At 41.4% G+C, this 10,109-nt stretch overlaps 1 pseudogene across 1 annotated transcript; it reads right to left on the bottom strand.

Moving 5' to 3' along the window:
• Positions 1-400: 400 nt before the first annotated feature.
• Positions 401-9,932, bottom strand: LOC118388708 (citrate synthase, mitochondrial-like; annotated as a pseudogene). The gene is made up of 9 exons (XR_008144614.1): positions 7,358-9,932; positions 7,111-7,158; positions 6,099-6,164; positions 5,294-5,402; positions 4,755-4,865; positions 4,459-4,576; positions 4,120-4,211; positions 3,676-3,897; positions 401-1,810 (listed from the first exon to the last, which is right to left on the bottom strand). The product of XR_008144614.1 is annotated as a citrate synthase, mitochondrial-like (transcript).
• Positions 9,933-10,109: the final 177 nt, after the last annotated feature.

Below are 10,109 nucleotides of genomic sequence, written 5' to 3'. Positions count from 1 at the left end.
CCAAGCAAATCTGTACCTTAATAACAATCCAGTTGAACACAATCTTTCTTTTTTTCATTTAACCTTTAACTAGGCAAGTCATTTAAACAAATTCTTATTTAATGATTAGTTGGTATGGTGTTTCAGATGTGTACTTGTGTCATGAGCAAGATGAGATATTACAGTTGGACATAGTAAAACCAGCAGACTTTCTAAAACAAACATTTACAAAACATTCTAATAGTACATCGATTGAGACACGCGTACTATTTAGTCAATGCTTGCCAGCTCTCGAATTACATTCATTTTTGACTAGAAGGAAATGTTCCATTGATGTTTTTATGTTGCCCTCGGGTCTTGAAGAAAAACTCTACACGAAAGATTACCCCCCAAGAGTGATATAACACAATATAATAAAACATTTATTTTTTATGTCAACCCTTTCATCTCAGGTAGATTTAAAATAAAAATGGAAAACAATGCTGTCTTCTTACCCTGATCACTTTTCAAAACAACCTCCCTTCCCAATAGAACAGAGCTATTTGTGAAGCACTGTACAAAGCAACCTGCATAGTATTCCGTTTACCAGAAGTGCAATGGGTTTGGCGAACACTGGCAAAAAAATGGTGTAATAAGTGAACTTGGCCTTGATTTATAGTGGTGTGACATCAATCATTGATGAAAGGGGCAGCAGTATACTTTTACGAACCTACAGACCCTGGTCATTTGCAGACTGTACATATTCTTCTGTGGTTATATTAAAGAAGGACCTTGCCTGCCATGGAGTGTTGTCTTTTGTTTCGTTATTTTGGAAAATTCCATCTGACAATGCAAGTGCTCCAGATTCTCCAACTGAAAAATCGACATGATATTTTGAGTTCTTTAAAAAACCAGGTCAGCTTAAATATATAAGACTCGACTAGCATGGCTCAGTCTCACAAAATAAAAAAATATTACCATAAACTATAAGTACACTACATGATTTTGGCCCGATTTACCTGTCCCAGACAAGTTTGAGATCGGAGACAAAATTCCCAAGTCGATGTGCAACGAAACATTTTGAGAACTGTGATCAGCAACAGCCAACAGCTCACCAGAGAAGCCAGTGAGATGATGGCGTTGTATGAATGTGTGTACTGACTCTCGAACAGGAGTGATGACTACTAGCCTACGTTTGTACTTCCCTTTAACCAAAACTAGTGTCAAATCAGTACAGCTCTGAAGTTCACAATGTTATTTAATTCAAAATGTATTGGTTAAATATTTCAACTCTATGGCAAGCGTGAATGTCTAACAAAATGTTTTGAGGCTCTTTGGCCCACAGCTCATTCTAGCTGCACAATCACATCACATTCTTTTTGCGAGACAGCGTGGTATCGAGAATCCTTAAGACCAAATGAAGAATCTTGTAGTGTGTGACATCATTTAGTGTCGTGAGTATCACTACGTTGGCAGAAAACTACAGGAAAGACAGTGGTATTAATGTGAGAGGCTCAGCGATATTTGAATGTCGTGTGGTGTACGCCCGACATTAGTGTCACTGACATGAACCGACTAAATCCAGCAAAGGCCCTTCTTTTCATAAGTGTACTGCATCTTATGCATCCCCCTACCCTCTACCTCCCCCTTTTGTTCTTCTTTGCCTTCCTCCCCTCTTCCTTTGATACTTCATCTTTACCCAGAATTGTTGGCTCCCACCAGGGTCATGAGTCCGTTTGTGCTCATGGACTTGGGGCGCTCCAGGGGAAGCCCAGGGCTCGGCTCCAAATCAGATGGGCCAGCACCCCCAGTGCTCGGGACACGCCGAACAGCACCGTGTAGTAGTTCATCTCTGTCATGTTAGGACAGGAGAGAGAGATGAGATGGAGTTAATTTCACAGCACAGAGGAAGGCTTAATTATAGTACACCCAATTGTATGTGATATCTACAAGGGCTTTGCGGGAAGGTAAGGGACAGCTAAAGTAAAGTAGGAGAGAGGCTAGATGCTTTATATATATATATACAGTGGGGCAAAAAAGTATTTAGTCAGCCACCAATTGTGCAAGTGAGAAGAAAAAAAATCCAGAAAATCACATTGTAGGATTTTTAATGAATTAATTTGCAAATTATGGTGGAAAATAAGTATTTGGTCACTTACAAACAAACAAGATTTCTGGCTCTCACAGACCTGTAACTTCTTCTTTAAGAGGCTCCTCTGTCCTCCACTCCTTACCTGTATTAAATGGCACCTGTTTGAACTTGTTATCAGTATAAAAGACACCTGTCCACAACCTCAAACAGTCACACTCCATACTCCACTATGGCCAAAACCAGAGAGCTGTCAAAGGACACCAGAAACAAAATTGTAGACCTGCACCAGGCTGGGAAGACTGAATCTGCAATAGGTAAGCAGCTTGGTTTGAAGAAGTCAACTGCGGGAGTAATTATTAGGAAATGGAAGACATACAAGACCACTGATAATCTCCCTCGATCTGGGGCTCCACGCAAGATCTCACCCCGTGGGGTCAAAATGATCACAAGAACGGTGAGCAAAAATCCCAGAACCACACAGGGGGACCTAGTGAATGACCTGCAGAAAGCTGGGACCAAAGTAACAAAGCCTACCATCAGTAACACACTACACCGCCAGGGACTCAAATTCTGCAGTGCCAGACGTGTCCCCCTGCTTAAGCCAGTACATGTCCAGGCCCGTATGAAGTTTGCTAGAGAGCATTTGGATGATCCTGAAGAAGATTGGGAGAATGTCATATGGTCAGATGAAACCAAAATATAACTTTGTGGTAAAAACTCAACTCGTCGTGTTTAGAGGACAAAGAATGCTGAGTTGCATCCAAAGAACACCATACCAATTGTGAAGCATGGGGGTGGAAACATCATGCTTTGGGGCTGTTTTTCTGCAAAGGGACCAGGACGACTGATCCATGTAAAGGAAAGAATGAATGGGGCCATGTATCGTGAGATTTTGATTGAAAACCTCCTTCCATCAGCAAGGGCATTGAAGATGAAACGTGACTGGGTCTTTCAGCATGACAATGATCCCAAACACACCGCCCGGGCAGCGAAGGAGTGGCTTCGTAAGAAGCATTTCAAGGTCCTGGAGTGGCCTAGACAGTCTCCAGATCTCAACCCCATAGAAAATCTTTGGAGGGAGTTGAAAGTCCGTGTTGCCCAGAAACAGCCCCAAAACATCACTGCTCTAGAGGAGATCTGCATTGAGGAATGTGCCAAAATACCAGCAACAGTGTGTGAAAACCTTGTGAAGACTTACAGAAAACGTTTGACCTCTGTCATTACCAACAAAGGGTATATAACAAAGTATTGAGATAACTTTTGTTATTGACCAAATACTTATTTTTCCACCATAATTTGCAAATAAATTATTTTATTTTTTCAATATAATTTTGTCTGTCATAGTTGAAGTGTACCTATGATGAAAATTACAGGCCTCTCTCATATTTTTAAGTAGGAGAACTTGCACAATTGGTGGCTGACTAAATACTTTTTCGCCCCACTGTATATATTTTTTTATGGCTTTGACAGTTCACTAGGCTGGAACAAACTCAGAAAATAAGCTGAAATTTGACATTGTACGTTTTTCTTCACCCCTTCAAGAGAGGGTGGAGGCCTTTCTTGTAACCGTCACCCCGTGTCCCTCCCAATCAGTTGAAAGTGTACTCCAATAGGTTTGTCCTAACCTCCTAAAAAACCTGCAGAAGCACTCCACTGTGGGCGTCCACGTTGGGCCAGGGGTTCTTGGCCTTGCCCTGCTCCAGCAGCACATTGGGCACGATCTTGTAGAGTGTGTGTACCAGCTTGAACATGGGGTCGTCGGGCAAGTGCTTGAAGGCAAACTCCTGCTGGCAGGTGTACCTGGGGTCTGTCTTCCTCAGGACAGCGTGGCCATAGCCTGGAACCACCTGCGAACACCAAACAGAAGGCTAAAAAGATAGGTTGAATCTCTTTCTAAGGTTACATACCATTCCCCTTGCAGTTTATTCCTCAAATGTAAATGTGTCTTTTTTTGTGCACCTGTTCACTTCACTTTTACGTAGAGAGAAAAGTATCCCTTGGGTTTCCTGTCGTTGACTCATCCCCCTCATTGACCCAACTTGGCCCGCCCTCCTGACCAGTCCACTCACCCTTCCAGACTTGAGGGTGTTCCAGATGTAGTCTCTCATGGCCTCGTCAGACACTTCTCCTTCTGCAGTGCTGTCAGCCACACCAGCACCTCCTACAAGGGGAGCAGGTCAGAGAACAGGCAGGGGCTCACTCCAACCTAGTCAAATCACTGCTCTCATTCGCCATTACCACGACTGCTGTTATAGTTTCATATTTTTCCCATCTCGCCATTATGTTAACAATCACAATAACAGAAAATGTGCCATTTCTAAGCAATTAGGATTAGCATTGCTTTAAATCACAGTATTATCAGCAGTAGTAGGTTGGATGTTAACTTGGACATTAGCACCCGTACACACCTGGTTAGCCAATCCATGAAAGGGTCCAGCCAGACCGTTCATAGCTGCGCTGAAGGAGAGGTAGGGGTCAGACACCAAGTGGCTGGTGTGGGCACTCACGTTACCATCCTCATGGTCACTGTAGCAAAGGAGAAAGGGAAGTGTGTGTGAATGAATGAGTAATGCAACCACATAACTGCACTGATGCAATGACGGAGCAGGAGCTGAATATGCACACCCAAACGTTAACAAGGTGCAGACTAATGGACGATAAACTACATCATTATGAATGAAGTAGCATTCTCTATAAAACTGACCTGTGAATGGTGAGGTACGATGCTGCTTCCCTCGCGGTAAATGTTGCGGTAAATATTGGCCGCCACGCAAGGCAGATTAGCGATAAGATCCATGGAGTCTTCATAGACAAACTGAGAGAAGAAACAATTTTCTATTCGGACAAAATCACTCTTTCAATAGATCGTATTACAACTGGGACGCGTTCAGTTGATTTAAACTTTGTCCACGTGCCCTTGGGCCGGGCGCTTGACCCTGGTTGCTCCTGTGGGTCGCTCTGGATGGGAGTCTGCTAGGTGACTGAATGTAATGTAAATGTTGAGCGGCTTTACTGCAGGTAGATTGTATGTTTTAATATTCAATCATTTCAAAAAAGTTATCATCTGTTGTAAAGCTTTATGTTGTGGTTTATGGGTCAACCCTTTTCATTGAATATGTACATCATGTTACCTGTGTTCTGTACCATTATTGTTGTATCATAAATTAAGATGCTACCTAGACCTACTGCTAAGCTGCTGTGCCATACTCTCTCTCCATAATGCGTGACCAAGCTAACACTCACCTGTTCCTCTGTGGGCACCTGGCCTGTCACCAGCAGCCAGAACAGACCTTCGGGCAGGGGCTCAGCACGTCCTGGAGCCTTGGGCAACAGTTGCTGGCACTCCGGAATGCTGTAGCCACAGAAACAAATTCCCTTTAATTTTTTTTAAGAGACCCATAAAAGCTATTTAGTAGTAATAGTTGCCATAACTAGGTATCTACATAATTCTACCATAAGTCTTAATGAAATACCTTTGATCCCACTCCCCATATTGATATTACATTGGCTTAACTCATAACACTCATGTGACATGGAGCCTATCTCCATAAGTGATGCTGAACTGGCTGAAAAATTACACCCTTCTTATTCTCAGCTAATATAAGCTGATGAATATGGTGGGACTTGAAAAACAAAGCTCTCCAAAGAAAACAATTTAGAATCTCAATTCACTATTTAAGTAGGTAGTTGTCTAGCTTCAAGCATCAGACACAGGAAGGTTTTGATTTAGTTCCATTTCATTCAGCACTATCCACAACATTTGCATACTGCCATCGCTCTCAGGGGAGAGCTGAGCAAGCATGGAAATCAATCGGTTTCAAAGCTATTCTCTTCAGCACAGCCTCAGATATGGGACTTCTCTTTAGAAAATAAGAGGGCATGCCGCTCTTTTTTTCATTGTCTAGACTGTTTAAACAATCTCATCTATTATCTAGCAAAATTAAGCCACCTAAGATACCAACAAGCAATAGTAAAGAGACAAAAACACCCAATCTATCCTACCTGATACTTAGCATCCAATCCTCTTGCCCGTCATAGACCAACTTACCTCATCTGCATCCAGCACTGAGGTTTCATACACCAGGCCCTTCATACCTCTTATCCGACCGTATATCTGTAAAGACAATGGCGCACACACAATTCTGCTTAGGCATTCTTAATATCCACAGCGGTGCCATATTTCACACGACAACTGGCACTGAAAAGGGTACTAGAACATTTTACAAATGAACAGATGAGCTGAAATGACCATATCCACAGAGATCGAGTCGATGTTGGTCTTGCCATACTGCGTTTTGAAGTTCTTAATCCTACTCTGTTCTTTAGGAACGAGATTCGAGAGCACATCTCTCAGGTTCTACAAAAAAAAGTTACAAAAAAAAAATCACATTTAGAAAGACGACGTCAGTTTAAAAGAAACAACAGCTCTCTTTAATTTGGGCCACCCAGTTTGCAGGACTAATTATGGCTAGTTAAATATTTGGCTTGCCTAGCTAGCTAGCTAAAATTATTTGAGTGATGCAGCAACACCAGATCAACAGCATCAGATTGTTGGCCCCCTGCCCCAGTTCCAAGAAGGGAAGTGGATTGCAGTGGGAGGGGATGCAGAGGCTCACTTTGAGGGGGCGTTTTCTGGACCAATGCTGTGGTGTGGTGCTCTTACTGGCACTTTTATAGTCACCGGAGCATCACCCAGGTGGGTGCAACATTTCAGTACTATCGAAGAGGACAAAGTGTCCAATGAAGAGCTCCGAAGCCTGTGTCAGATGTTTCTACCGCCCTGCCTGGCTGTACCATTTACGCTACCTCCTCAAGATACCATCTTTCTGAACTGCCTATCATCACCTATCATCTAGGACCATTGCCCAAGAACCGCCAGACCCCTACATTTGTTGTTAAATTGTTTTATTTATTTTGTTTTTAAAGCGACTGAAAAGTGGTATATAAAATAGATATTATTATTAGTTGAAAATGAACCCATCACATCATTGCGAGGTAAAAATCATATGTGTAGCCTAAATAAAATTGACAAATTAAGGAGGTCCAGCCAGAGTTCTTACTGTTGATGTAGTGGCGTTTCTGGAAGACACGATGAGACATGCTACATTCTGAAAGGCACAAGGAGGACTGTGTCAGGAGAGAGGCAATCAGTCAAACAAGGTTGAGTGTCTGACACGTTACATGGACAGAAAGTCAGCATAGAAAGGCATCAAGTTTCAACTATTCAGAGGGGCTTTAGTCCTCAATTTAAAACATCAGCAAGCCACAATGCGCTGCAAAGTATCCCCTTACGATGACCTAGCCTACCTCATCACTGCAAGAGAGACTGAAGCTTGAGTTCCACGATAAAGGATAATATACAGACAATTGTGAATGATAGACATTTGTGCAGTAGCAAATACATTTACAGGTATTCTAACATGACTTATTGAACAATGTTTTAATTGACTCCTTGCTCAATACAATTAACAAAAACATAACACACAACATTTAAAGTTGTGGTCCCATGTTTCATAACCTGAAATAAAAGATCCCTGAAATTTTCCATACGCACAAAATATTTCTTTCTCACAAATTGTGCACAATTTATTTATATCCCTGTTAGCGAGCATTTCTCCAATGCCATGAACCACCTGACAGGTGTGGCATATCAAGAAGCTGATTAAACAGTATGATAATTACACAGGTGCACCTTATGCAATGAGCTTCTGTGTCCCACAATACAATGCCACACATGTCTCAAGTTGAGGGAGTGTGCAATTGGTATTCTGACTGCAGGAATGTCCACCAGAGCTGTTGCCAGATAATTCAATGTTAATTTCTCTACAATAAACCGCCACTAATGTTTTAGAGAATTTGGCAGTACGTCCATCCTGCCTCACAACCGCAGACAACGTGTAACCACGCCAGCCCAGGACCTCCACCTGCGGTATCGTCTGAGACCAGCCACCCGGACAGCTGATGAAACTGGGTTTGCACAACAATTATTTCTGCACAAACTGTCAGAAAACGTCTTAGGGAAGCTCATCTGCATGCTCGTCGCCCTCGTCAGGGTCTTGACCTGAATGCAGTTTGGCATCAAAACAGATTCAATTAATATATATATTTTAAATTGTTGCGTTTATTTTTGTTTAGGGTAGATCTTTGCCTAACTGGAAAAAAGAAGCTTTCACATTATCAGGACATAAGCTCATTGGAAAAAGTAGGTAGCCTCACTCAAATGATTGATTAGTTGGAACACAGCAGCTCAATCATGGCTGGTCCTCTTTTGCTTTGCAAGCAATGGATACCTTTTCAAGTGGTTACAGCCAAAGACAGTGTGATTTGCCTCCAGCTTTGAGATGAACATTGTTTTAATGGAAAATGCGTTGCAAGAGATGTGAACTTTGTCTTTGTCTGAAACATGCAGTAGCCTACAGCAACTAAAGTCAGCTAGCCGGTCTCTGATCGACTCCGAGTCCATGGGACAATATCAAGGTAGTGAAGGTCCACTTGAGGTCGATACAGTATTAACTAGATGTTATTTGACAAACTGGGACAAATCTCATTACAAACTCAAATGGAGAAAGGGGGTGAGCTAGGGCTAGCAAAGTCGGTAACTAGCTAGCTACACAGCTGGCAGAATAATAGCTAGGTACTAGTACAGACACAACCAATCTTTAATAGTAACGTTAACATAGCTGGTTAACTTTGTTAGCTAGCCGTTACTCGTTTACAATGTAAATGACAAAGAAAAGAACATGACATGTTACAATTACCAATAGTTAGCCATTGAGTAAACGACCCTGTTTAATTGGCTAAACCAGCTAGCTAATAGCCAAATCCAACCTCGGGTTGTTATCTGAATGCTAAACTTGTTCTAGTGAGATAAGGCTACAGAGAAAATGTTATATTTCGATAACTTCCTTATGTTTGTAGACTTGTGCTTCAACTCAAGGACAAATCTACCGGATAAAAATGTATAGCTGCCTAACGTTAACTAAATACAGCAGACGTCAAGGTTAGCCAAGGCCTACATTATTTAGCTAACGTGCTACCTAAATGCTAGCTTCACGTTTGGTTCTGATTGGTAAGTGGCTAGAAAACCGATGTGTGGCTAGAAAGCTGATGTGTGGCTCGCAAACCTTTTAGCATACCATCTATGACATGGGGACAATGCAGCGCCCTCAAGTAGATAGCGTCTCCAAGTTGCATCTTTTTTTGGCATTGTATGCATGTAAGAAAACTGGCAAGACATCAGTAGGTTTATAATTGAACACATTTATGAAGATTTTACACTATTGTGGAGAGATGTACTGTTTGAATTCTTTACATACAATAGAAATAAGCTGAAACATTTGATTAATTTCATTATTCTTTTGGCCAAATTTCATATACTCAAATGTAAATTTACAAACAGAAAAACACATTTTCGTACCCTACAAAAATAAATTGAACCTTATTTTAAAACGGTTAAATGCTCTACTAACAAAAAAGTTGTTAGAATTGTACTTATGTATGTCCTTGTGTAATTGTAATATGATATTGTACCCTCTAGCTCGATTGTCTATTGTTTGTAATCTAAGTTTATGTTCCCTCATGTGCTTTATGTATTGATTTATTGTTAATAATAAATAATAATATATTTTATCTCCTTTAAATAACGGATTTACCTTTGTTGAATGCAAAGAGCTTCGGGGAATACCTGCAAGCGGACAGTAGGGACATGGTGGATGTGAGGGGTTTGTCTTGGTATATAAATATTATCCCACTGTACTGCTAAAAATCTCATACCTCATTGACCGTGCCCCTACTGAGTTTGATTGGTGAAGGTTGAGAGATTAACAGGCCTACAAAGGGGATTGGCTGGAATTCTAAACCCAGAGGCGCAACATCGCATGACTTCCGGCAACGCTTGTGAAAGAGTTTGAGAAGCGAACAATTATTTTTGATTAGTTAATTCTCTCAATCTACAGGCGCAACCTAGATTAGAGCCAATTTCTTTAGTGGAACATGTTACTATTCCAACCTCGAAAGTGACACGTTTTCATTTTCAACAAACTTTATACCGAAGGATTCT

This window comes from Oncorhynchus keta, chromosome 10 (assembly GCF_023373465.1).
Source record: "Oncorhynchus keta strain PuntledgeMale-10-30-2019 chromosome 10, Oket_V2, whole genome shotgun sequence".
In the NCBI taxonomy this organism is placed as follows: Eukaryota; Metazoa; Chordata; class Actinopteri; order Salmoniformes; family Salmonidae; genus Oncorhynchus; species Oncorhynchus keta.
Note: the sequence above shows the minus strand (reverse complement) of the source record. Positions and strands in the feature narration are given on the sequence as shown.